This window comes from Bison bison, unplaced genomic scaffold (assembly GCF_000754665.1).
Source record: "Bison bison bison isolate TAMUID 2011002044 unplaced genomic scaffold, Bison_UMD1.0 scf7180017864193, whole genome shotgun sequence".
Classification (NCBI taxonomy): Eukaryota; Metazoa; Chordata; class Mammalia; order Artiodactyla; family Bovidae; genus Bison; species Bison bison.
In genome coordinates this window covers 862,002-871,900 of record NW_011494765.1, presented here as the reverse complement: position 1 = coordinate 871,900, position 9,899 = coordinate 862,002, and the positions used below count along the sequence as shown (strand labels likewise).

General features: G+C 38.4%; 1 protein-coding gene across 1 annotated transcript in view; it reads left to right on the top strand.

Annotated features, from left to right (window-relative positions):
* STRBP (spermatid perinuclear RNA binding protein) overlaps positions 1-9,899 on the top strand; it is a 150,764-nt gene that overhangs the window by 2,135 nt on the left and 138,730 nt on the right. The window lies entirely within an intron of this gene.

Genomic DNA, 9,899 nt, shown 5'->3' with positions numbered 1-9,899 from the left:
CCACTCCAGTGTTCTTGCCTGGAGAATCCCAGGGACCCCCATACCATCCCTCTGGGTCATCCCAGTGCACCAGCCCAGAGCATCCTGTATCATGCATCAAACCTGGACTGGTGATTCGTTTCAAAATGATATTATACATGTTTCAATGCCATTCTCCCAAATCATCCCACTCTCGCCCTCTCCCACAGAGTCCAAAAGACTGTTCTATACATCTGTGTCTCTTTTGCTGTCTCACATAAAGGGTTATCATTACCATCTTTCTAAATTCAATATATATGCATTAGTATACTGTATTGGTGTTATAAGTTTATTTTTAATTGGAGGAAAGTTGCTTTACAGTGTTGTATTGGTTTTCTGCCTTATAAGTGTATCATTTTTGAGAATTACGATGTCTATCTCAACAATATGTGTGTTGCAGAGTGAATGAAACAGCTTTAAATTTTAGTTATTTGGTATTCAAATTCTCTTAACTTCTGACATAACTAACAGTATGTAGAACATCGGCTTTCTTTAGTTAACTTTAGCACAACTCGAAAGGGTACAGTTGATTATATCAGTAATAAAATCACAGTTTTGCATTGTGTGACTTCATGGTTCATTTCCATTTGAAAAGTGAGAATTCTGTAGCAGGTTGTGTGATAAATTCTAAGGTCTAAATTTCTGGGTCATGGATAAGATGGAGTTTCTTCCTCCACCTGCAGATTTTCTTGTTCTTTGCAGTTTTCCAGGTGCTGGGAAACACAATATCCAGTTGGTTAGATCAGCATTTTGTTTATGAATTGAATTTAACAGTTAATACTATGGACATAAAGCAGAAAGTAATTGTCCTAAAGACTGTCTAGATTTATTTTAATTTTTTGTGTTGCTTGCCTGTTTTGTCCATTTAAGTCAGCAAACACGTGCTGACTTTTGGCTTAAAGGCATGTTTTGTGCCAGACCTGAGATTTCTTAGTAGGGCTCAGTAATATTATTTTCAGTAAAGAACAGATCCTTTCCTAGATAGACTGGTCCTAAACATGGGAATGAAGTCTATAACTGTGGTTACCTATGTTCAGTCAGCCTGCCTGAAAATCAGTATATTTTAAGACAGCTGGGTAGTGGTGACCTGATGAAGTGTTTTGTTTCTGAAAGTTAAGATGAAGGCAGTTCATTCTTAAGATGTTTATAATTCCAGATAAATCTCAAACATTGCATCTAATTATGCAGTGATTAGGCTTCTAGAGCTTAGGCAATCTACATTTTAATCTAATGGAACCATGGGATACTGGGTAGCTCTTAACCCTGGACAGCTCAGGTTTAGTTAGTGAAGCTATTGAACTGGAGGGGAAAGGTGTTGTAGTTTGGTAGTGTAGGTTAGCAGCTAGACAAAATAAGCATTTGGCACCGTAGGTATGCATATTTTTGGTTGTTTTTGATGTAAGCTGTAAATAAGCTTATAATGCCAAAGTTTGCATGGAAGAACAGATACCCATACTAGTGATGAGGCTTTTTAAAAGATAGTATCTTAAAAAATGAGTATTAACCATGATGCTTTCTGATAAGCCAGCTTTGGGGTAAATGTGGAGTTATACAAAACAGGCTTTTGAAATTGGTCAGCATTATTGTTTAGTAGTGTAGTTTATTTTTAGAGCTCAGGGTTCACATACCTGGACTTTGGTCCCTGTGATAGCTGTGTAAGTGAACAGCAGAGTATTACATTTAAAGAAATGGAGGAACCAAGAGTTGACCCTAGAGCAGAGAGAGACTTTCAGAGCACTCCTTATGAAGCTGTATATCAAATTCCTGATAGTCCCCACATTTTGCAAGGAACGTTGATGGCTGAGCAAATTTGAAACCTGCCTCTTTTAGTGTCTTTTTAAGGTCTACTTGGAGTAATGCTTGTCTGTCTTAGGAAGCGCAGGGTCCTAGGATGATGCAGTAGCAGTGAATCTGAGGGAAAAGGCTGGACTTGGGTGGACTCTTTTTACAGGTGGGCACAGAGATGACCCTGTGCAAGCTCAATTGCTGGATCGAGTAGTAGAAGAATGTTTTTGACACAGAAAGGCTTGGCCCAGAGATCTGCTCCTGCTGTTTACTAGTCGTAGATCTCTTTTCTCATGTATAAAATTGGAATAAAACCCCTAATTTACAGAATTATAGTGAGAATTAAAGAAAATAAGAAAATTGTAAGCTCTGAAGCATATGGCATTTTTTTTTTTAAAGGGAAGATTGAGCAGAAATTAAGGACAGGCTTTGAAGTAATGAGCAGTTTGACTTGGAGGTCCTGGATTTTTATTTTTTATCATGGGATTTTCAGAGGTACATAAAAAGGAACAGTACAGTGAATGTCCATATACCCATCAGCTAACTTCAACAATTAGCAGCAAGATGCTGCTCTTGTTTCATCAGTCCCTCATTCACAGTTACTATTTGTCATTGTTTTTGCTGGAGTATTTACAGCAAATCTTAGACATCATGTGCTTTTGTCCATAAATACTTCAGTGTGTATTTCTAACAGATCAGAAACTTAAAAAGAACCTCACAAACTATTTTAACCCTCTAAATTAACAATTATTCCTTATCTAATACTCAGAAGGAGCTGAATTTGAAACATAGCTCTACCACTCACCAGCTTTGTGTGTTAATCAAATTACTAGTTCTCTTTGAGCTTCTGGTTCCCTTATCGTAACATAAAGATAATGCTTTATGAAGTTATTTTGACTTAAATGAAATAACATATAAAATACTTAACATGAAGATTCTCAGTAAATGGCCCAACCTCTCTTCTGAGCCTCCTGTGCCGTGTGAATTAGAATTAAGGGGTGGCCTCCTCCCTTCTCGAGTATCACAAGGGGTAACAGTACTCTGGAATTCCTGCCCACCAACCTAGTAAAATTTCTCTTCATCGAGCTATCTGACTCTTCTGGTAAAATTCTGTAACAGTTGAAATCATATCCATTCTTCCTTCCTTCCTGTAGCAACATTATTCTCCTACTGGCTCATTCCAGTCAGCATATATACACTATTATTTCATTTATTATTTTTCTAAAATGACCTTTTCTTGACCACACTGTCTCTTCTAACTACAACTCAATTTTTCAGCTTCTTGAAAAGGTTGTTTCTGCTCATCTTCAGTTTTCCTGTCCTCTCCTGAACCTACTACAGTGAAACTTCCAGCTCCGTCACTGCTGTTGTCAAAACCACCGTGTTTAATTCTCACTTGCCCCGTTAGCAGCACTGGGTGCAGTAGGTGCCTCCTTCCTTCAAATGCTTTATGCTCTGGTTTCCTCCTGCCTCCTTGGCTTCTCTGTCTCCTTTGTTGGTTCTTTCTTATCACTCCTGCTGCTTAATATTGGACTGTCCCATGGGATCTCTGCTCTTTATTCTCATTCTCTTGGTGATCTCTTTCAACCTCATGGCTTTAAATATGATATATGTGCCAGTAAGTTCCAAATTTTTATCTGAAACTCCAGGTTACTGTGTATTTTGACACTTCCACTTAGATATTTCATTGGCATCTCATACTGAACTTGTCTTAACCAAACTCCCTATTTCCTCTGCCTCTTTCGTGGTCTTCCACATTTTATTTTAGTAAATAGCAGCTTCCTCCATATTTCCAGTTTCTCAGGCCAAAACTTGGAGTTATCCTTGCCTCTCTTCCTCTCACGCACATCTGACTCCTCAAGAAACCTTGCCAGTCCTTAATTCAAAGTATATCCAGACTCTGAGCAGTTTCATCAGTGCTACTGGTTTAAGTCTACATCAACTCCTCTGAATTACTACAGTGACCCTTTTTACTCTTGCCTTCTTATAGTCTGTTTGCAATACTCCAGCAAGAATGATTCTTTCAAGAAGCTAAGTCATTTTTGTCTCCTTCTGGTCAGAACCCTCAGGGATTCCATATCTTTTCTCAGAGTAAAAGGCCAGGTTCTATTAAAGCTGTAAGTGATTGGATCCCTTCTTTCCTCTCTGACATTTGAACTTTTCTTTTTGCTTACTCCATTCTTGCCACAGTCGCCTTCTTGTTCCTCTCACGTGAGAGGCACATGCCTGTCTCCTGTCCTTTGTATTTGCTATTTGCCCTGCCTAGAATACTGTTTCTCACATACATGGGTGGCTTCATCTTTTTCAGGTCTTTGTGCCTGTCTCCCCTTTCCATGAGGCCTTAGTGTGTGTGTACATGTGTGTGCGTGTGTGTGTTCGACTCTTTGCAACGCCCAGGGCTATAACCTGCCAGGCTCCTCTGTCCATGGAATTTTCCAGGCAAGAATACTGGAGTGGGTTGCCATTTTCTACTCCCAACTCAGGGGACCTTCCCAACTCAGGGATTGTCTCCTGTGTCTCCTGTCTTGGCAGGCAGATTCTTTACCTCTGTGCCACCTAGGAAACCAGAGACCTTCTCTTACCACGCTGTTGAAATGGCGGTTCGTCTGTTTCTGGCCCTCCCTGTCCTCCCTTTCCCACCTTCTTTTTCTCCATACCACTTAAACCATTTAACTTATGGTATGTTTTTCTCGCTTATTTTGTTTATTGCCTTTTCCCCTTCATTAGTATATGTAAGCTCCATAAAACCGAAGATTACTGTTGTCTTTGTGTTCTGTAGATTTGAAAGCATCTAGAATAGTGCCTAGCACTAAGCAAGCACTTGAGTATTTGTTCAGTGAACTATTCTTTTTTTAGTTATAGTCTGTCACTTTGTAAAGGATGCTATAGTTGGGATTTTGGTTTTTCCCATGGATACTGTGTACCTTTAAATTTTTATGATGTATTTCTGTCTTCTTCATGAATATCTTTTCTTGAGACTGCTAATAGGCTTTATTATTTATTCATTATAATTTTGAGTCCTTGTTATGTACTGGTTACATTGGAGGATACAAAGATAAAACATTGACCCTGACCTTCAAAAATTTAGTCTATGAGGGGAGGTGATGGTATGATTTTGAGATATCGATAAATTTTTTAAAGTAAGTACTTAAGAGAGAAAATGGCTGAGGAATTTAAAGGAGCAAGAAATTACTTCTGCTAAGGGGAATAGCGAGAGACTTCTGGTATGTGGTACCTGTGCTGAGTCACAGGTAAAAATTGGGATTAGATTATGAAATAAAGGGGGAGAGAATTCCATATGGAGGGGATGGCACTGGCAAAATAAGAATGATTTCTGTGGAAAAGAACAAAGTGGTTCAATTAGTTAAAGATAGGGGAATATGAAAGGAATTGGTGGAGTGTGTTTGCAGTGGAATATTGGAGTCACTGATAGGGGTCTTGAGTGTAAGAATGAGGAATTCAAACTTTATTGTCGACAGTAAGGCTTCAGTGAAAGGTTTTGATTTGAGCAAGAATGGAGGGATGACATTATTAGAGCTTTCTTTATGAATTTGACAACTTTATGTGAAAAGAGGGGCCAGAGCACATATAGTGATTAACGATGCCATTATAACAGTTTGAGGAAACATGTGATAAAGGTAGTGCAAATGGGTATAAAAAGGATGCCTTGGAACTGATGAAACTTGGTAGCTGGACGTGAGGACTGAGCTCCAAGCCTGCAAGGTTTCAGGTGTAGTTGACAGGCGAGGCTGGGGTGCCCTGAAGAGAAGTTGGGAACCAGGAGAGATGGGATCAGGGCACACTTTTAGTTTAGTTTGGATATTCAGTTTGCAAGTGTGGTGGTGACATCATAGGTGATTGTTGTTCTGATGGAAAATCAGGAATCTTTAGAAAGGATGTGCATCTGTGGCTTTGTGCCTTTATTTTCATACAGTTAATGACAGAGTAGTGATTCAGTTGCTGAAACTGTTCCTGAGGTCTGAATCTTGATAATTGATTTGGGAAACTTCAATTCATCCAAACTTTTCTTTTGATTTGTGAGTGGCTCCAGGCAATGGCACCCCACTCCAGTACTCTTGCCTGGAAAATCCCATGGACGGAAGAGCCTGGTGGGCTGCCGTCTATGGGGTCACACAGAGTTGGACACGACTGAAGTGACTTAGCAGCAGCAGCAGCCACTTGTTTCACAAAGTTTGTTAGATAAGCTTTTCTAAGTTGTAAAGCACTTTAGCAGCTCGAAACAACTTAAATGTTACCCTTTGAATGTCCCTTTACTGCTGATTCATTGGCTGTGGATATCTTAGCAGTGAAAACAACAGAGTTTTCAACTCGTTACCTTGATCACTTTGTTGAGATTGCTTTGAGTGAAAAGGTTTGTAGGATCAGGCCATACCGCTCTTTTTCTTTTGCCTTGGGACTTAGAGGCATAGGAGAGGGAGAGGAAGACAAGCCTTCTATGTTAATTAATGGTAGTTAAGGTGTTAGTTGCCAAAACAATTCTTTAACAACCTACACTTAACAAAATACCAGAAGATAACAAGAGGATTTAGCTTCTATTCCAGGCAAATTCAAAAACAGAATAAGGTCTTTTTAGATTTATATCATTTTCATGAGCCTTGTAGCAGGAGGTGTTTTTAACCCCAAGGTTATTTATAGGAAAAAAGAATTATTTGCAAAATAATGTTGATTAAGGTATACAGTTTTTATTTATAGACTGTCTAATGATGCATGATATTTGTAATTTTATATTTGGTGCATTTTTAAATAGTTGAATAAAAAGGCATCGTTGAGCTTGTTAAGAACTTGCAGCTTCACCAGCTTGGTTTGTAATGGTGACCTTGAGTTTACCACTTTAGTCATCTCTCTTTTGTGCTTAGATCATAATGTCAGTGAATATGGTTTTGGCACTGTCCTTATAGAGTCTGTTCTTACTTCCCAGTGAATAGGAGTCTATAGGACCCAATTACCCTGAAATGAAAGGAAATTTTCCTGTTTAGGATAACTTACATTTTTCAGTCCAAAGTCCATATAATATATGCTACATCTGCTAAATTAACTACCATAATTGAGCAGATGTAGCATATATTATAATTTTTTTGACCGTAGGCAATTTTCACTTAATTTGTTTGCCAAGAATATAAAGTGTACCATCTTAATATTATGAGGAACCTGTAAGAATCTTTTTAGTCTTGCTTTGTTCTTTGACAGATGTGGTTAAGGCACTTGTTCAAAATCACACACCTCACTGGTGGCAGAGTTAGGATGAGAAATAGGTTTCTTGATCTCCAGGTGTGGACTCCTTCCACTGTGTCAAGCTGCCGTGTTAGAAATGTAGACCAGAAAACTTGGAATAAACTTAGTTTAACTTGTCACATTTCTGGCATCTAATGATGTTCAATAAGAACAATTAGGGTTTTTTTCCCTTGTCTCCTTTGACAATTATTGTTTTTAGGTTAATCATTTTAAAGTAAACAATTTGGTGGCATATAGTTTATTCACATGTTGAGCAACCATTCACCCTAACTAGTTCAAAACATTTCTGTCATTCCAAAGTGAAACCGCTGACCAATTAAGCAGTTTAAAAAAAATTTAAGCGATTAAAATAAAAATTTTTAAATAATTAAAATAAATGTATTTACTTTGACCAGGTCAGCGATAGCAGGCTTGTATTAGAGGTCACCCATCTCTGATTTGCCAGAAAGAGAGAACTTTTTTCATATTATTTAGTAATGGACATATTGTGTTTATAACAGCAGCAGCATTCCAAAGAAAGTGTCAGTCACATTATGATTAACAACACTAGCCGACATGCATTATACATATTACCTCTGATCTTTACACTACCAGTTCAGAAAGATTGCTCTGTTTCAGATAAGAAAACTAAAGCTTTGTTCAGTAACTCTGGCATTACTTAACTGGTAAATTGTGAACTTGTTTTTTGAATCCATGTTGGTTTGGTTCCAAAAGTTGGCTAATAGCAACAAACATAAGGGATTGTCTTGTTTGGGGGTTTAGTTCAGTCGCTCACTCTTTGCGACCCCATGAATCGCAGCACGCCAGGCCTCCCTGTCCATCACCAACTCTAGGAGTTCACCCAGACTCACGTCCATCGAGTCTGTGATGCCATCCAGCCATCTCATCCTCTGTCATCCCCTTCTCCTCCTGCCCCCAATCCCTCCCAGCATCAGTCTTTTCCAGTGAGTCAACTCTTCGCATGAGGTGGCCAAAGTACTGGAGTTTCAGCTTTAGCATCATTCCTTCCAAAGAAATCCCAGGGCTGATCTCCTTCAGAATGGCCTGGTTGGATCTCCTTGCAGTCCAAGGGGACTCTCAAGAGTCTTCTCCAACACCACAGTTCAAAAGCATCAATTCTTCTGTGCTCAGCCTTCTTCACAGTCCAACTCTCACATCCGTTCATGACCACAGGAAAAACCATAGCTTTGACTAGATGGACCTTTGTTGGCAAAGTAATATCTCTGCTTTTGAATACGCTATCTAGGTTGGTCATAACTTTCCTTCCAAGGAGTAAGCGTCTTTTAATTTCATGGCTGCAATCACCATCTGCAGTGATTTTGAAGCCCAAAAAATAAAGTCTGACACTGTTTCCACTGTTTCCCCATCTATTTCCCATGAAGTGATGGGACCAGATGCCATGATCTTCGTTTTCTGAATGTTGAGCTTTAAGCCAACTTTTTCACTCTCCACTTTGACTTTCATCAAGAGGCTTTTGAGTTCCTCTTCACTTTCTGCCATAAGGGTGGTGTTTGGGGGTGGGCCAGGATGATTTTAGCAGGAAGGTGTATAAGAAAAGGGGAGTAGTTTACTGGTCTTCGTAGTGTCTGCAGTAATAACTACTTTCTCCTGAGCAATTAATACCTGTATTCCATACAGGAAAAGCAAAATAGGAAATAATCTTTGGAACCCTTTAATGGACATATATATACAATTAGAAGAAATTGCAGTGTAGCTTCTGAGGTGTGTTCTTAGGAATTCTATATTTATTTTTTGCCTTCTCATTAATTTTTTGTGAATTGTTACTTTCTTTTTAAAGTTGTAAATTGATTTGCTTGAGTAATGACTGGTCATAACAGTATTGGAACTTGATTGACTTTTCCATTTTAGATACTTTTAAAAAGCGGTGGTTTACTTCCAAAGAATAACTCAAATTGTGTTTGTTGAAGGATTTTATAATTATACTTTTGCCCCTGTTGAAAAAAACCCTAATTATATCTTTTTAAAAAAATTTGAAATAACTTTAGTAGGCCAATTTTCAGTTATTCCCCTCAAAGGGGCCGTAAGTCACCTCATAAACCTTGTCACTTTTTACTGTGTTTTGAATGACATGACTTCTTTTCTCCTGAGTAATAGGCACTGGAGTAATTTGCTTTGATATGCTGGGTTTTGAGTGAAAAGGATGTAAAAGATAGCTTCCTGGCTATTTTGGACAAAATAATTTTTTTTTATGGTTATGTAAACATAATATAAGCTGAAACAACAGTGGTCATCTCAAATGTCCTGAGTTTAAGTGTATTGATAGTTATCCAAAGAAGTATAGATTTTCGGACAGTGACCCTGTGACTTTTGCTAATATCTAAACAGTAGGTACTTACATAAATGGATTCCAAACTCTTAAAAACTTTTTATTTAAAAATTTTAAAATGCCCTTATATAATAACTTGGCTCAGATATTATGCATCATTTTTCTCCTTTGACCAGGATGAGTTTTTTCACTCTGGAACCAGTAAAAACATATCATAAAGAGTACAGACTTTGGAGTTGGTCAGATTTCAAATCCTTTCTCTGCCACTTAATAGCTCTAAGACATTGTCTCACCTTTAAAAATAATATAATACCTCATAACTCTACCAAGTAGGATTAAAGAGTGATGTCTCTAAAGGGCTCAGTACAGTGTCCGGCACACATTAAACTGTGTTCAGATTGTAATTGTTGTAGAAAGAGGTCTAAATTTTGGTAGCCTAGCCTGGAGAATCCCAGGGACAGAGGAGCCTAGTGGGCTGCGGTCTGTGGGGTCGCACAGAGTCGGACACGACTGAAGTGACTTAGCAGTAGCAGCAGACAAATATCAGTGCAGTGCA